Below are 14,038 nucleotides of genomic sequence, written 5' to 3' on the forward strand. Positions count from 1 at the left end.
AGAGAATTTGAAATATAATTTGTAGTCATAACTTTTCAACAACTCAGATTCGAACTTGTAAAAAGTAAAAGCTCCTGGAAAAATAAAAGCTTAATCTGCTGTCTTGAAGATGTAGGATTTCAACTGCTAAAGGATTTTTTTTTTTTTCCCTAAGTAATATATTGACTGTAAAAAATGTCTTTGGGCTTTTAATCTACAATCTAACTGTGCTTCTGTTCTTCATGAGTTATAAAACTTACTCCATGAGTTGATTTCTCCACAGGCAGTAGAACAGTTCTTCGGGTCATGCTGTCATAAAGTCATGAGTGCCCACATAAATGTTGGTGTTTTTCATTTAGTATGAAATGCCATGAAATACCATACCACTGAATACCATGGAGTTGATTCACATTTTTAGAGTGCATGTTAACCAGTTTTTTTGAGGGGTAAGAGTAATGTTTGTTTGTTTTTAAGTATATATTTCCATTATGAAACAAAATATATTTGATATATTTGTTGTTAATACATTTTAAATATCACATGTGAATATCTGCCTGAAGTTATATATTTATGTATATTCTGTTTTTTCAGGGAAAACTAGGAGAGTTAGAAGCAGGAATTATTGGGGAAAATTTTATGGCTTCTACAATGAATTGGATCAGAGTATCTGAATTTCTTCCATTGCTCTTAATCTGTGGTTGGAAAGTCTTGTCATTAATATCAGAGAGGCCAAAAGACATGTTGTCATTCATTAGGGTCAGGGTTACTAAATGTTGCTAGCTTTCAGCTATAACCTTTTTATGCCTTTTACACTAGCTAAAGCACAATGAGGTTGACTGTATTTTTTTTTTTTTAATGCATCGTAGAGAAGAGATTTCATGGGTGATTAATTTAACCTCTTTTCAATTTATTTTAAGCAGAGACCAGTTAAATATAACACTTCACAGAATGACAGAATTGTTGAGGTGGAAGGGACCTCTGGAGATTGTCCAACCCCCTGGTCAAAGCAGGGTCACCTAGAGCACATTGTCCAGAACTATGTTCAGTTGGGTTTTGAACATCTCCAAGGATGGAGACTCTGCAGTCATCTTAGGCAACCTGTGTCATTGGTTGACCACCCTCATAGGAAAAAAAACCCAAACTACACTATGCTTAAATGGGATATCTTGTATTTAATTTATGGCTGTTGCCTCTTGTCCTTTTCACTGGATACCGTAGAGAAGAGTCTGGTTCTTCCTTCCTTACTCTGCCACCCATCAGGTATTTACAAGCATAGCTAAGATCCCTCTGAGCCTTCTCTTCTCAAGGCCCCCATCTCTCTTAGTCTCTCCTCATACAAAAGATGCTCCAGTCCCTTAATCATCTTCATGGCCCTTTGCTGCACTTGCTCCAGTAAACCTATGTCTCTTTTACTGGGGAGCCCAGGATTGGGCCCAGCATTCAGGATGGCTCACCAGTGCTGAGTTAGAGAGGAAGGATCACTTGCCTCAGTCTGCTGGTGATATTCTTCCTAATGCAGCCCAGGTTGCTGTGGGCCGCCTTTTCTGTGAGAGCACATTGCTGGCTCATGGCCAGCTTGTTGTCCCTCAGGTTCTTTTCTGCCAATGTGCATGGGATTATTCCTGCCAGGTGCAGGACTTCATGTTTCCCTTTGTTGAACTTCTTGAGGTTACTGTTGACCCATTTCTCAGCCTGTCAACTTTCCTCCGAATGGGAGCACAACCCTCTGGTGTATCAACTACTCTTAGTTTTGTATTATCTGTGAACTTGCTGAAGGTGCACTCTGTCCCACCTTGCAAGTTAGTGATGAGCTGTTGAAAGGTATTGGCTCTTGTATTGACACCTGGGGTGTGCCTTTGATGACTGGCCTCCAGCTGGATTTGGTGCTGCTTATCCATAAACTTTTCAGGCCAGCAGCTCAGCCAGTTTTCTGTTCATCTCAAGCTCCATTTATGTGTTTCATGTTTCATCAGTTTGTCAGGGAGGAGACAATGGGAGACAGTAATGGAAGCATTATTAAAGTCAAGATAACCAATGTTCGGTGTTCTTTCCTTGTCCGCTGGGTCAGCCTTCTCATCGTGAAATGCTATCATGTTGCTCAGGCACAATCTCCTCTTCGTATATCCATGCTTACTACTCCCAAACACCTTCTTGTCCTTCTTGTGTTTGGAAATGGTTTTCAGGATTATTTTCTTCATGCCCTTCCCAGGGATTGAGGTGAGGCTGTGACTGGCCTGCAGTTTCCTGGATCCTCCTTCTTGCCCTTTTTGAAAGTAGGGGCAATGTTTACTTTCTTCCCATCCTCAGAATTTCCTCCCCACACCCCGATCACTGTGATCTTTCATGATCTTTTAACGACTGAGTGGTCTCACAATGACATGAGCCAGCTCCCTCAGTATGTGTGGGTGCATCTCATTACGGCCCATGGATCTGTGTGTGTCCAGTTTGTTTAAATGCTTCCTAACCTGATCCTCCTCCATTGAGGGGAAATCTACCTTGCTCCAGGCTTTCCCACTGGTCTCAAGGACCTGGGATTGCTGAGGAAATGTTTTATCAGTAAAGAGTGAGATGAAGAAGGCATTCAGTGTATTTGCCTTCCTCATATCCTTTGTGAGAGGTCTCCAACAGCAGTGGGCCACCATTTTCCATAGTCTTCCTTATGCTGCAGTTAACACCAGTAGGAACATTTCCTGTTCTTCAGGTTTGTGTGAGCTACCCTACCCGTGTCTCTGTGGTTCCAGTGAGGTCATAATTCTCCAACTGCATGCAGACCTCGTAATTCCTCCTGTTTCCTATGCTGTGTGCATTAGTGTACAGGCTCTTTGGAGAGGTACAGAAGCATGCTAATTTCCCAGAAAAGCTTTCCCCATAATTCTGCCTGGTAGGCATTTCCCTATGTACGTGGACAGAGTTGGGGTGGGACCCCTACAGCCCTGTTTTTTTGCTTACAAATTTCCTCCTGTTCACATTGCCCCATACTCTTTGCTTGCCAACCTGGTCCTTCACTTCCTCGCTTGATTGCTGGTCATCTTCTCCTGCCCCTGTTATTCCTAGTTTGAAACTCTCATTACTGGATTGGCCACGCTGTTGGCAAAAATGTTTTTCCTCGCATAGGTGGATACCATCTCTGCTAAACGATCCTCTGTCCTCATAGAACATCCCATGATCTTATAAAAACTAAAACCCTGTTGCCCACACCAACTGCACAACCGATTGTTGACTTCTGGGATCTGTCTGCTCCTCATGCTCTTCTGCCTTTCTGGAAGGATTGAGGAGAAAACTGCCTGAGCTCCCCATGCCCTTGACACCCCCAATCATACCCCACAGCAATGTAGTCAATGCTTGATGCTTTCCTGATTGCCCCTGGCATCATCATTGGTGCCTGTATGGAAGAGCAGCAGAGGGTAATAGTCTGCAGCAGCCTTTCCACGATGTCCTGATCAGAGTCCCTGGCAGGCAGCAAACCTCCCCGGGCAGCAGGTCATGGCGGCAGCTGCGGGCCGCCGTCCCCCACAGCAGGGAGCTGCCCACTGCAGACACCCACCATGTGCTCCTGTGCAGCTCAAGTTTAGCTGGTTTGGGTCCTTTGCTGGATAGAACTTGTATTTGTTGCCCTCATAAGACAACTATTTTTGTTAAATGTTTTATGTATTTTACTCTTTGTTTTATGAGAAAATGTGTGTAAAAACGTTGCGAGTGAACAAATTACATGTTTTGGCTTTTTTGTCTTATTAAGCTTTGTTCATTCTTTAATGGTATTCTGCCAATGCCATATGGGTTAGCTGGCTACAAAAAGGCTTTTTCCATTAGTGTGGCTGATAGAGGGAAAATCATGTATGGTTTTCCTGTGCTCAGGGAGATCAAGTATTAATCTTGAATTAATCTCGAATCAATCTGAGAGTCTACAGAAAGATTAGTGGGAATCAGTATCTGGTATAGGATTTGATAAAGGTTGTTTAGGACTACCTTTCAAGTCCGGAATTGTTGTTTTAGCTTGTGCCATCTGGAAGACACCAGCATAAAAATTTTTTCCAAAGCTTGCTTCATAACATGATTTAAGGCTATTAAGTGTAGGTATACAATATTTCAATATGATATAACTGGTTTCACATGTGTCTTGTTTCTGTTTGTTCTAGGAAATGAACCCAGCAAGTAATGTGAAGGGCCATGTGAAGCTCTGTCATAGCAGAAATTTTCTAGAAGATTGCTTTACCTGTAAGTTCTTCTTTTCTCTTCTTAAATGTTAAATTATATTCATATTGGTGGTAAAAAAGGGTTTATTTTGGCATTTTGACTTCCAGCTTGATTGTGAAGAAAACCCTGCCAAGGGCCTTATGTTTAATGCCTGTTATTATTAACTTGCTATATTTTAGTGAAGAGCAAACAAACATTCTTCCTCTTCTATTAAGGTTTTCAATCTAATGAGCAAGATGTTCGTGTTGTGTCATTATAGGTTATACATCCGCTGTGATGTATGCTAAACTGCAATAGCTTATTTTTCAGAAATTCTTTTAAGTGAATGAAAGGTAGAAAACCCCCAAACCTGTGTGAGAGTGTGAAACTTTTACACTAAAAGTTCTTTAGCAAAGATTGCCTGTGCAGGTGTCTGCTGTGACTCAGACCTCTTCTGGATTTGTCATCTTTTTCCAGAGTTATTAAATTATATGATAGTGCCCTTTACAGTTGTGCCACTTGTGGCAAAGAATTTTTTTCGAGCTATCATTAAATCATTCAATTTTACATACATTGCATAGCGAACTACACTTAAGAATTTAAATATTGTTTTCATTTGAGTCTAATTTTCTACATCAAAATACTTAAGCAAGTGAGAGATGAACTTGTCCTCTTAGCAATACTGCAAGAAAAATATTAGAAGATCCATTTTACACAAAGAACTGAAAGCATTAGACTGTTGATTATGGTAGATTCATGTAGGTGGTGGCAGAGCTGAGAACAGAATTCACAAGTTCTTAGTCCTAATCAAGAGTTATAATTTGAAAATATATGCCTAAAAAGTATATCTGGAAGGAGATTGGAAGTTTATAAGCTAGAATTTAACCAGTATATTAATTTTTTCTCTTGTATATATAATTATCATGGTTTAAGTAAACATCATCTAGTTAGCAAGCTCCTGAAAACTATAAGGGGGAAGGTACTAATGAAGAGTGTTTCAAAACTGAGAGCAGCTGTTTAATCCTTTAAAAATAACTATTTCAGAATTTTTTTTCCTTATGTAGCACTGTATTTTAAAGTAGCAGCAAATCATATACCTGGGCAGCATAGGTAATTTAGTTTGACATAACCTGCAACCAAATAAAAACTTGCAAACACTAGTCTTCCACAATTCAAGCTCTTCATGAAGTGTCAGAAAATGTCCTGATATTTATTTCTGATTTTATTCCAAAAGTATTTCTTCATCTTAGTATTTCTTTACTACTCTGATATAACTTGAAACAATCTCAAATTAAGTGCAAATACAAGAAAATCTATTAGAAATCAGAATCTTAGTTCTGCACTTCGTGTTGTAAAGTAAAAACTGAACATGATTGTCTTCATTCTATTAATATTATAGAATCATAGCATCATAGAATGGTTTGGGTTGGAAGGGACCTTAAAGATCACCTAGTTCCAACCCCCTGCCATGGGCAGGGACACCTTCCACTAGACCAGGTTGCTCAAAGCCCCATCAAGCCTGGCCTTGAACACTTCCAGGGATGGGGCATCCACAGCCTCTCCGGGCAACCTGTTCCAGTGCCTCGCCACCCTCCCAGTGAAGAACTTCTTCTTTACGTCTAATCTAAATCTACCCTCTTTCAGTTTAAAGCTATTACCCCTTGTCCTGTCACTACATGCCCTTGTAAAAAGTCCTTCTCCAGCTTTCTTGTAGGCCCCCTTCAGGTACTGGAAGGCTGCTATGAGGTCTCCTTGGAGCCTTCTCTTCTCCAGGCTGAACAACCCCAACTCTCACAGCCTGTCTTCATAGGAGAGGTGCTCCAGCCCCCTCATCATCTTTGTGGCCCTCCTCTGGACTCACTCCAACAGGTCCATGTCCTTCTTGTGTTGGGGGCCCCAGAACGGAATGCAATACTCCAGGTAGGGTCTTACGAGGGTGGAGTAGAGGGGGAAAATCACCTCCCTTGACCTGCTGGTCATGCTTCTTTTGATGCAGCTTAGGATACAGTTGGCTTTCTGGGCTGCAAACGCACATTGCCGGGTCATGTTGAGCTTCTCATCAACCAACACCCCCAAGTCCTTCTCTGCAGGGCTGCTTTCAATCCACTCATCACCCAGCCTGTATTTGTGCTTGGGATTGCCCTGACCCATGTGCAGGACCTTGCACTTGGCCTTGTTGAACTTCATGAGGTTCACGCAGGCCCACCTCTCAAGCTGTCAGGGTCCCTCTGGATGGCATCCCTTCCCTCCAGTGTGTTGACTGCACCACACAGCTTGGTGTCATCAGCAAACTTGCTGAGGGAGCACTCGATCCCACGATCTGTGTCACCAACAAAAATGTTAAATAGCGCTGGTCCCAATAGTGATCCCTCGGGAATGCCACTTGTCGCTGCTCTCCACTTGAACATTGAGCTGTTGACCGCAACTCTTGGAGTGCGACCATCCAGCTAATTCCTTATCTACTGAGTGGTCCATCCATCAAATCCATGTCTCTCCAATTTAGAGACAAGGATGTCGTGCAGAACAGCGTCAAACGCTTTGCACAAGTCCAGGTAGATGATGTCCATTGCTCTTCCCTTACCCACCAGCGCTGTAACCCCATTGTAGAAGGCCACCAAATTTGTCAGGCACAGTTTGCCTTTAGTGAAGCCATGTTGGCTGTCACCAATCACCTCCTTATTTTCCATGTGCCTTAGCATGGTTTCCAGGAGGATCCACTCCATGATCTTGCCAGGCACAGAGGTGAGACTGACTGGCCTGTAGTTCCCTGGGTCTTCCTTTTTTCCCTTTTTAAATATGGGGGTTCTGTTTCCCCTTTTCCAGTCAGGGGGAACTTCCCTGGACTGCCACGACTTCTCAAATATGATGGATAGTGGCTTAGCAACTTCATCAGCCAGTTCCCTCAGGACCCATGGATGCATCTCATCAGGTCCCCATGGACTTGTGCACCTTCAGGTTCCTTAGATGGTCTCGAACCTGATCTTCTCCTATGGTGGGTCGTTCTTCATATTCACACAGTACTGGTGAAACTTCAGCAATTGCCCTGTGTTATCCTAAATGTATTAAAATGACTTAGAAGGTGAAGCGTTTCCTTTTGGTTTTATCAAAGAATCTGAAGGGGATATTCCAGGATATTTCAAGACTTTTATGATTAGTCAAGGAAGAGAGAAGAGAAACTGCTGCTCTGATAATGCTGCCTTAATAACTGAATTTGTTAGATTTTCAGTATTATTTGGTAGGCTTAATTACTTAGCACTAGTCAGGCAAGTGGATTTCCAGTATCATAACAATAGCCTTAAAAAACCCAAACAAAATGAAAAGAGATAAGATCGAGTTAGAATTGGCTAATTTATTTCAACTTTGTCTTCTCTTTCAATTGCTCTGTTCATCTCTTCATGTCTCTCTGAGAAATGCAAGTATTTTATGTGTGTATAAGTGTGTGTATATCAGTTAGAGACATTTATATTCAACAAAGATAAGACAACATTTGGGACAAAAGTACAGAATTGACTTGGAAAAATCTTAGGTGAGAACATGGAGAAAAGTCTTTGGCAGGATGCAAAAGTTGAGTTTTGTTTTGCATATTGCATGCTGAGCACTAAAGTACATTAGCAGCCTCCCAGACAACAAATGTGTTATTTGGAGTCCTGCAAATATGTTGATTTCCATCTGATTTTAATAGCATGACTGCATTTGAGGACAAAATAGCATAAAAATGTGTTTGGTGTTTTTGGGGGGGGGGGTTTGTTTGTGTTTTTTTTTCCCCTCCCCCTGATTGAAAATGTTTGCAACATTGTCTGTTACTATATAGTTATAGACAATTCTGAAGTCTGGCTAAAAAGCTGGCAATATGTGAGCATGTAGGCATTTTTTCTTCTCTTGCCATCAGAACTAACCCCATATTTACTCCTCCCAAGTGCCAGTGAACCTCCTTCTGGTATGTGTGTTGAACAAATGTTCACATACATCAAAGGTACCATAGTCCTAAACTTCGTTGCCATCAGTTTTCCTATTATAAAAAGCATTCTTCTCTAGGTATAACTTCAGTTTTGCAGAAGCATTGAAGATACTTGTGCACTCAATGTAAATATCGTTCATGTGGTACCACTCTTATATGGAGTAGCAGATTGCTTTGAAGCCTAGGAATTTGAGAATTTTGGTGGGCTACAGCAAAAAAACCTGCCTATACTCATTAAATAGTTTCACGTGGGCCAAGAAACTGTGTCGTTTTGTAGGAAGTGCTGCTACAGCCTGTTTTTCCTAAGCCAGTTGCTCCAGCAAGATAATAGTCTGTCACTGGTCCTTACCACTAGTGGACATTTATGCATCTTTAATCTGCACTTGTGGTGTTTGTGCTGTCTGATGCCGTGGCAAGAGTGAGCAAAGGCTCCACTCCATCACTTTGCCAGTACACTGACTTTGTACTCTTTTCTGTGTCTGGATCATATGCAGTGGCATTATAGAGAGGAAGATGTACTTCTGCCTCTGGTATATCTGTATTGAAATTGTCAGGACCTTCATTTCTTTATAAATTGTTTATCTGTGCAGTTTTGACTATAGGCATTTACAGATGCTAAGGGTACTGTTGACAATTTCTGCAGACAATTCTTATGGGATAATCTGAACAGGAAGAAGCTTGTAAGCACTGATTAGATAAACATAATAGCAGTTTTAGAAGATTGACATCAGTCAAGACAGATTTCTTTTAAGCATTGGACAGTATTTTTCATTAAGTCTGCCTACTTTGGCAGCATGCTTCAGAGGGAAATACTGAGCAGAGGAGGAAAAATGGTTCTAGAGACTGATTGTTGATTTAATAAGGGCCTAATAAAAGAAGTAATAAGGTAGTTTCTGTTTGGAATAACTTCTGACTGGTACTATATACAGGCCAGAAGGACTAATATGGCTTATTTAACCAATTAAATCTTGCTTGGAGAACTGTAGACAAGCAATTCTAGTTCTGTTTTCATTGAATTCTCTTTTGGATTGGTTGTCAATAAGTTAATGAAGCTGTAGCAGCACTCTGTTTTCACAGATGGCTCGACTGGCTTATTTCAAGTCCTCCTATACACCTCTATATTTAGTGCTTTATCTATTCACTTCTTATTAAGGAAGTGGGGGACAGTATCAGAGAGGCAAGTCTCAAAGCAGCGTATATGCAGCTTCCTACTGAAGGCTGCAATTGCTTTTAAAGTTTACATATTCAACCATCATATTGGTACAAACAGAAAAGACAACATGGGGAAGAAAAAGGATGTTGTTATTATTATTACTATTATTATATATTCTGAGCACAGGTTGCTACAAGAGAGAGAAATCTAACATTTTTTAACCATTAGATAGTTCTAACTTATTTGTCTCAAGTCTTTTTTTTAGAAATAATTCCATGCTGTTCATTGTGATATTGATTAAAGTATTTCTGTTATACATTTAATGTATCTGGCAGTATTCCAAATAAATCAATCAGTATTGTAAAACTAGATGTCATGGTACACAGACATGTAACTGTATAACTTATTGAGATTTGTAGATCATGGTGGCAATTACTTCATTATGATTGGTTTTGTAATTATTATATTTTTCTTCTAAAGGGAGTTTGCATGTAGTATTTCTATTAATGTTAGCTGGTGAACAAATAAGAAAACGGAAACCTTTTTCTGCCTCTTTTTCTGCCACAGCTGGATTGTTCTGTGTTCAACTAATCACCATCAAAATAACATTTCTGCCCTGTGCTTATAAAAGGTCAAAACTTTAGGTATCTTAATATGTTCCATGTAAAATAAGTAGTAGCACAAAGTCTACTTCTGTATGTTTATAGAAGCACAGCTATTTCTAAATATGATAGCCATTCATTTTGACAGAAATTTAAGAGCACAGATGTTCTGTTTACACAGACAGAATGGTAAATTATTCCTCTTTATGAAAGGCATGTTTGCTGATGCACAGCAGCAAGACTTCATAATTTTCTCTGAATACTTCCCTTGCTGGATCTCAGGAGCACTAAGCTTTTCACCCTATTCTCATGCCCTCTGAAAAAAAGGGTTGAAATACCTTCCCTTGATTCCACTGAGAATACAGGGTTGGGTCACTTATTTGGAGATCCTGATGAGAGTCCAGTGCAAGTATGGCAAAAGGTGAAACTAACCCAGTTGAAAAACAAAAAACACACTACCAAAATCAGTAGTAAGAATTTAGATGATTATATATATATAAGCTGTTGAAGTATAGCACAGATTTTTTTTTGTTGTAGAAGATTCCAAGACCATAAGAGCACATTAATTTCCAAGGAGCGTCTTGCACAGCTCTAATTACGGTTTCAGTGATCACTGGAGATGAATCTTCTGCTGCTCTCCCCATGCCTTTCTTTTGTCTTTCTGAACTAAACTTAGACTTGAACTTTAATCTCATATATTACCTGGTGTATGTTTTTGTGTTGACTTCTGTGAGTATATTCAGGGGAGTACAGGTGTTATTTGTAGCATTTTTGCATACTGTAAGCATCTTCCTGATCATAAACTAGTATAAAGCTATCTTGCAGAGTAAGGAGAATAGAATTATTGTGAAGGTCTTTCATCTTTTGCTTCACTACTTATTATATAGAATTTTTTTTAATAAAGGGTATACTGAGGAATATACATTGATATATCTGAACTGATGACACTAAGAAATACAACAGCCTCCCTGGTGTTGCTCATTAATTTACTTTGCTGAGGTATAATTTCATGCTTTGTTAAAATCAGACAGACGAAACTATGATTTGCTGAAGGTGAAATAAGGGGACAGGCTCTGTGAAACTTCTGTGTTTTTAAAAATATATGATACCTAATTTCCACCAGTAGTACTGAAAGCAGTGGTCAGGAAAAAATGTCCTGTAAATTAAATGGGATGTCACAGGAAAGAGTATCAATGCAACTAAACTGAAATATTTTATCCTGTGGGGTCAGCATACAGTCAATGTTTTGCTCTAGGTATAAAATTCCTAAATCTCAGGTAGTCTCAAAATGCACATGTAGATATCAAAGTGGTGCTAGTGAACATGTGCACAGTTTTCATAAGCCACCAGCCATGGCTTCATTATTTGCTGAACATAAGGAAAGCTGGAGAATTGTGCAAGCTGCCTTGGAAATTAAGAGGTTGATAGCTCATCATGGAATAAGCAATGCCAGATTTTAAAAAGTGCTGGTGAAAACAAAGACATAAAAGACACACAAATAAAAGAAAAAAATTATTGCGGAGAATTCTCAGGAAGTGAAGATAAGGTACTCTATTTTGATGAATAAAAAAAATTTTGAGGTCCAGTGGGAGAGAAAGGAGGGAATGGTACAAGCAGTGACTGTTTCTGTTTTTATTGTACTTCTGACTAATAGTGTTTATTTTTTATTTTTGATCGGTCTAATGTTTTTTCAAATTCAACAGAAGACAACTTTATAGTTTATTTTCAGTGTTGTGAAAATACACATTAATTCTATAATTCTTTTTTATCATTAATAATAAGTTTCTGGTTAATTATGTGTTGGTTTACAGAATGTGTGGGTAGGAATTATAAATTATATATTGATTTCCTCATTTAGCATGGTGTGGTTATAGTATATGCTTCCAAATTATGCAACAAGATTTGGCTTCACAGCGTCCCTCGGACTGAGCTTGCTTCTCTGCCTTTTGAGGTGACTATCTTGACTGTGGTACAGAAGTAGCTTGGAAGGGAAGGAATGAGTACTGTTATATAGCCTGGCATTTATACTCCACCTGCTTATTACCCTCATTGGATATTACTCCACAATTAGTCCATTGGCAGGAAAGGGTAGCTGGGATTAAGAACCAGTGAAAATTGTTTTTGCTGAGTCTGTTTGCAAATCGTTGTTTGTTCCGAAAACAAGATAACGCACTTTAATGCAAGAGTCATAATAGTCTTAGAAAAGGGACAAAGAGAATTCTCTTCAGCTTAATTTACACCACTTAACAGGTACAGCAATTCTGGGTGAGACACGGTATTGTTATGCTGTACATCTACCTCTCATACTACCTGGATTCAGGCAAAACCCTCTTGTTTCAGCTTCCCAACAGATGAAATGTTCAGCTCCTGTATCGATAATTTGCGCAGTGTGGAGGGATTGTATTGTCATAGAGGTGCGAGAGGTGCAGCAGGACCTCCAGAATGCCCACACAAGGATGTTCACCTCTGTGGACCTGCGTGAGGAGCTTGTTTTGTCCCATTGAAAGAAGAACACTCCTGAGAAACCTCATATTGGCAGAGAAGCAACTTACAATTTCTTTCCTCATGTTGCCTACAAGTCAATGTGTCCTGAGTGTTGCGTCTCCCTCCTCTGAAGGCAGGTTTAAGGGTGGCTGTCTCAGGAAATGGCATTCTGCAGGGTCACTGTTGCCATAGTCTACTGATACAGCCTGGGGGACTGTAATGATTGTGGCCCTTTGTGCCTTCCACAAAGCTAGACAGGATAATTACGAGTATTTATTAATGTAATGAACAAAAGACAGCACTGTTTTTGTGGGCTGATTTGTGCGAAACTGGTCTAAGGATTCTCCATTTCTGCTGCCACCTCAGTAGTTTCCTGGAAAAAAGTGTAAGTTCTTCGCTCCAAACTTGAATGGGAGAGGCAAATTCATACTTCTGTAATTATTTTGATTGCAGTTTATTGTTGTAGTCTATTTCAGGTAAAGCTACACTGCGTGAATCACAAGAAATTACTAGCTAGAAAACAGAGTTATAATGTCAAGAGGTGCTTTGGCTCCACAAATAACTAGTTCTCCATTAATGTCAGGTCTATGTGGCTGTAAGTTTGTTGTTTGGGTTTTGTTTTTGTTTTTTAAATCATGTGTGCATTGTAAGAGCATTGCCTTTCAACTATGCAGTAATCTCTGATAAGTTGCTTGTATTTTTAGATTTTGTATGACTTTTGTACTCCTCAGGCTTTAATACATCCTTTTTATACGTCTCTTGCTTTGTGAATAGTTTCAAAGTCACCGTGACTATAAGCAGAAGGTTTACTTAAGCAGAAAATAAACTAAAGAACAACATCAGAAATGACTGTCAAACTGACAGGAGGGCAGTGGGAATACTGCTGTGTTTCCTGTTTGTTTCTATTTTTGTGATTAATCACAGTAAGAAGTCAATAATCTAAAAGTAAGTAAGCGAGCAAAACTTGTCTGTGCTGCTTTCTGCAGCTTTCTGTTAACTAGGCACTAGGAAATATTAGCAGCTTGTGGGATTTTTTTTTTTTTTTGCTTGACTAGCCCAGCAATGTACATAGTATATCTTATACAGAGCTGCATAGAAGGTCATGAGAAAAAAAGGTTTTGTGTGTTATTGCCACCTCCCATTACTAGGATTGCATAGCTGTTGGTGGTGCAATCCTGGGCCTCTCCAGGTCCAATTATCTTGTAATTAGTGGTAAAATTGAAAAAATATTGCTGATAGGTGGTATTTGTGTGTTTAAATAGCTAAAATAAATAGTTATAACTATAACCTCTAGTTTATAGCTAAAACTTATAGCAGGTACACCCTGCAACGTTCCTTGGTCGTTTTGTCCTCTGGCTGGGGATGTGGCTGGACTACAGCTGTGTGCTTCCTGCCTGCATGCGAGGGTTACCTGCCGAGGCATCTAGCACGTGCATAGGTAAGAGAGGAATCGTGGGTCTTTTGAAGGGTCTTATGGGTCATGCGAAAGGACAGCTGGGGACAAAGTCCTGTAGTACACAAATAGCCTATATACCTTCAACCCTCACCTGGAATGCTTAGGGTCCTGAGGGCTAACGCTTAGCAGTTTTTGGAATGAACACCACTGAAAGTTTAAGCTACAATGTCATGAATCCTTACCTGTCTGTCTGCTGCCTCTCAATCTAAAGATCTGCTTTCATTGCAACTTGG

The 14,038-nt window shown here is 39.8% G+C and overlaps 1 protein-coding gene across 4 annotated transcripts in view; it reads left to right on the forward strand.

Moving 5' to 3' along the window:
• Positions 1–14,038, forward strand: part of MARCHF1 (membrane associated ring-CH-type finger 1) — a 257,681-nt gene that overhangs the window by 77,557 nt on the left and 166,086 nt on the right. For all 4 annotated transcript variants that reach the window (XM_030022495.1, XM_030022223.1, XM_030022661.1 and 1 more), the window contains exon 2: positions 4,116–4,194. The gene's annotated coding sequence lies outside the window, so the exon portion shown is untranslated. The remainder of the gene's footprint in view (positions 1–4,115; positions 4,195–14,038) is intronic.

The sequence above is a fragment of the Aquila chrysaetos genome, chromosome 1, assembly GCF_900496995.4.
Source record: "Aquila chrysaetos chrysaetos chromosome 1, bAquChr1.4, whole genome shotgun sequence".
NCBI classification, from domain to species: domain Eukaryota; kingdom Metazoa; phylum Chordata; class Aves; order Accipitriformes; family Accipitridae; genus Aquila; species Aquila chrysaetos.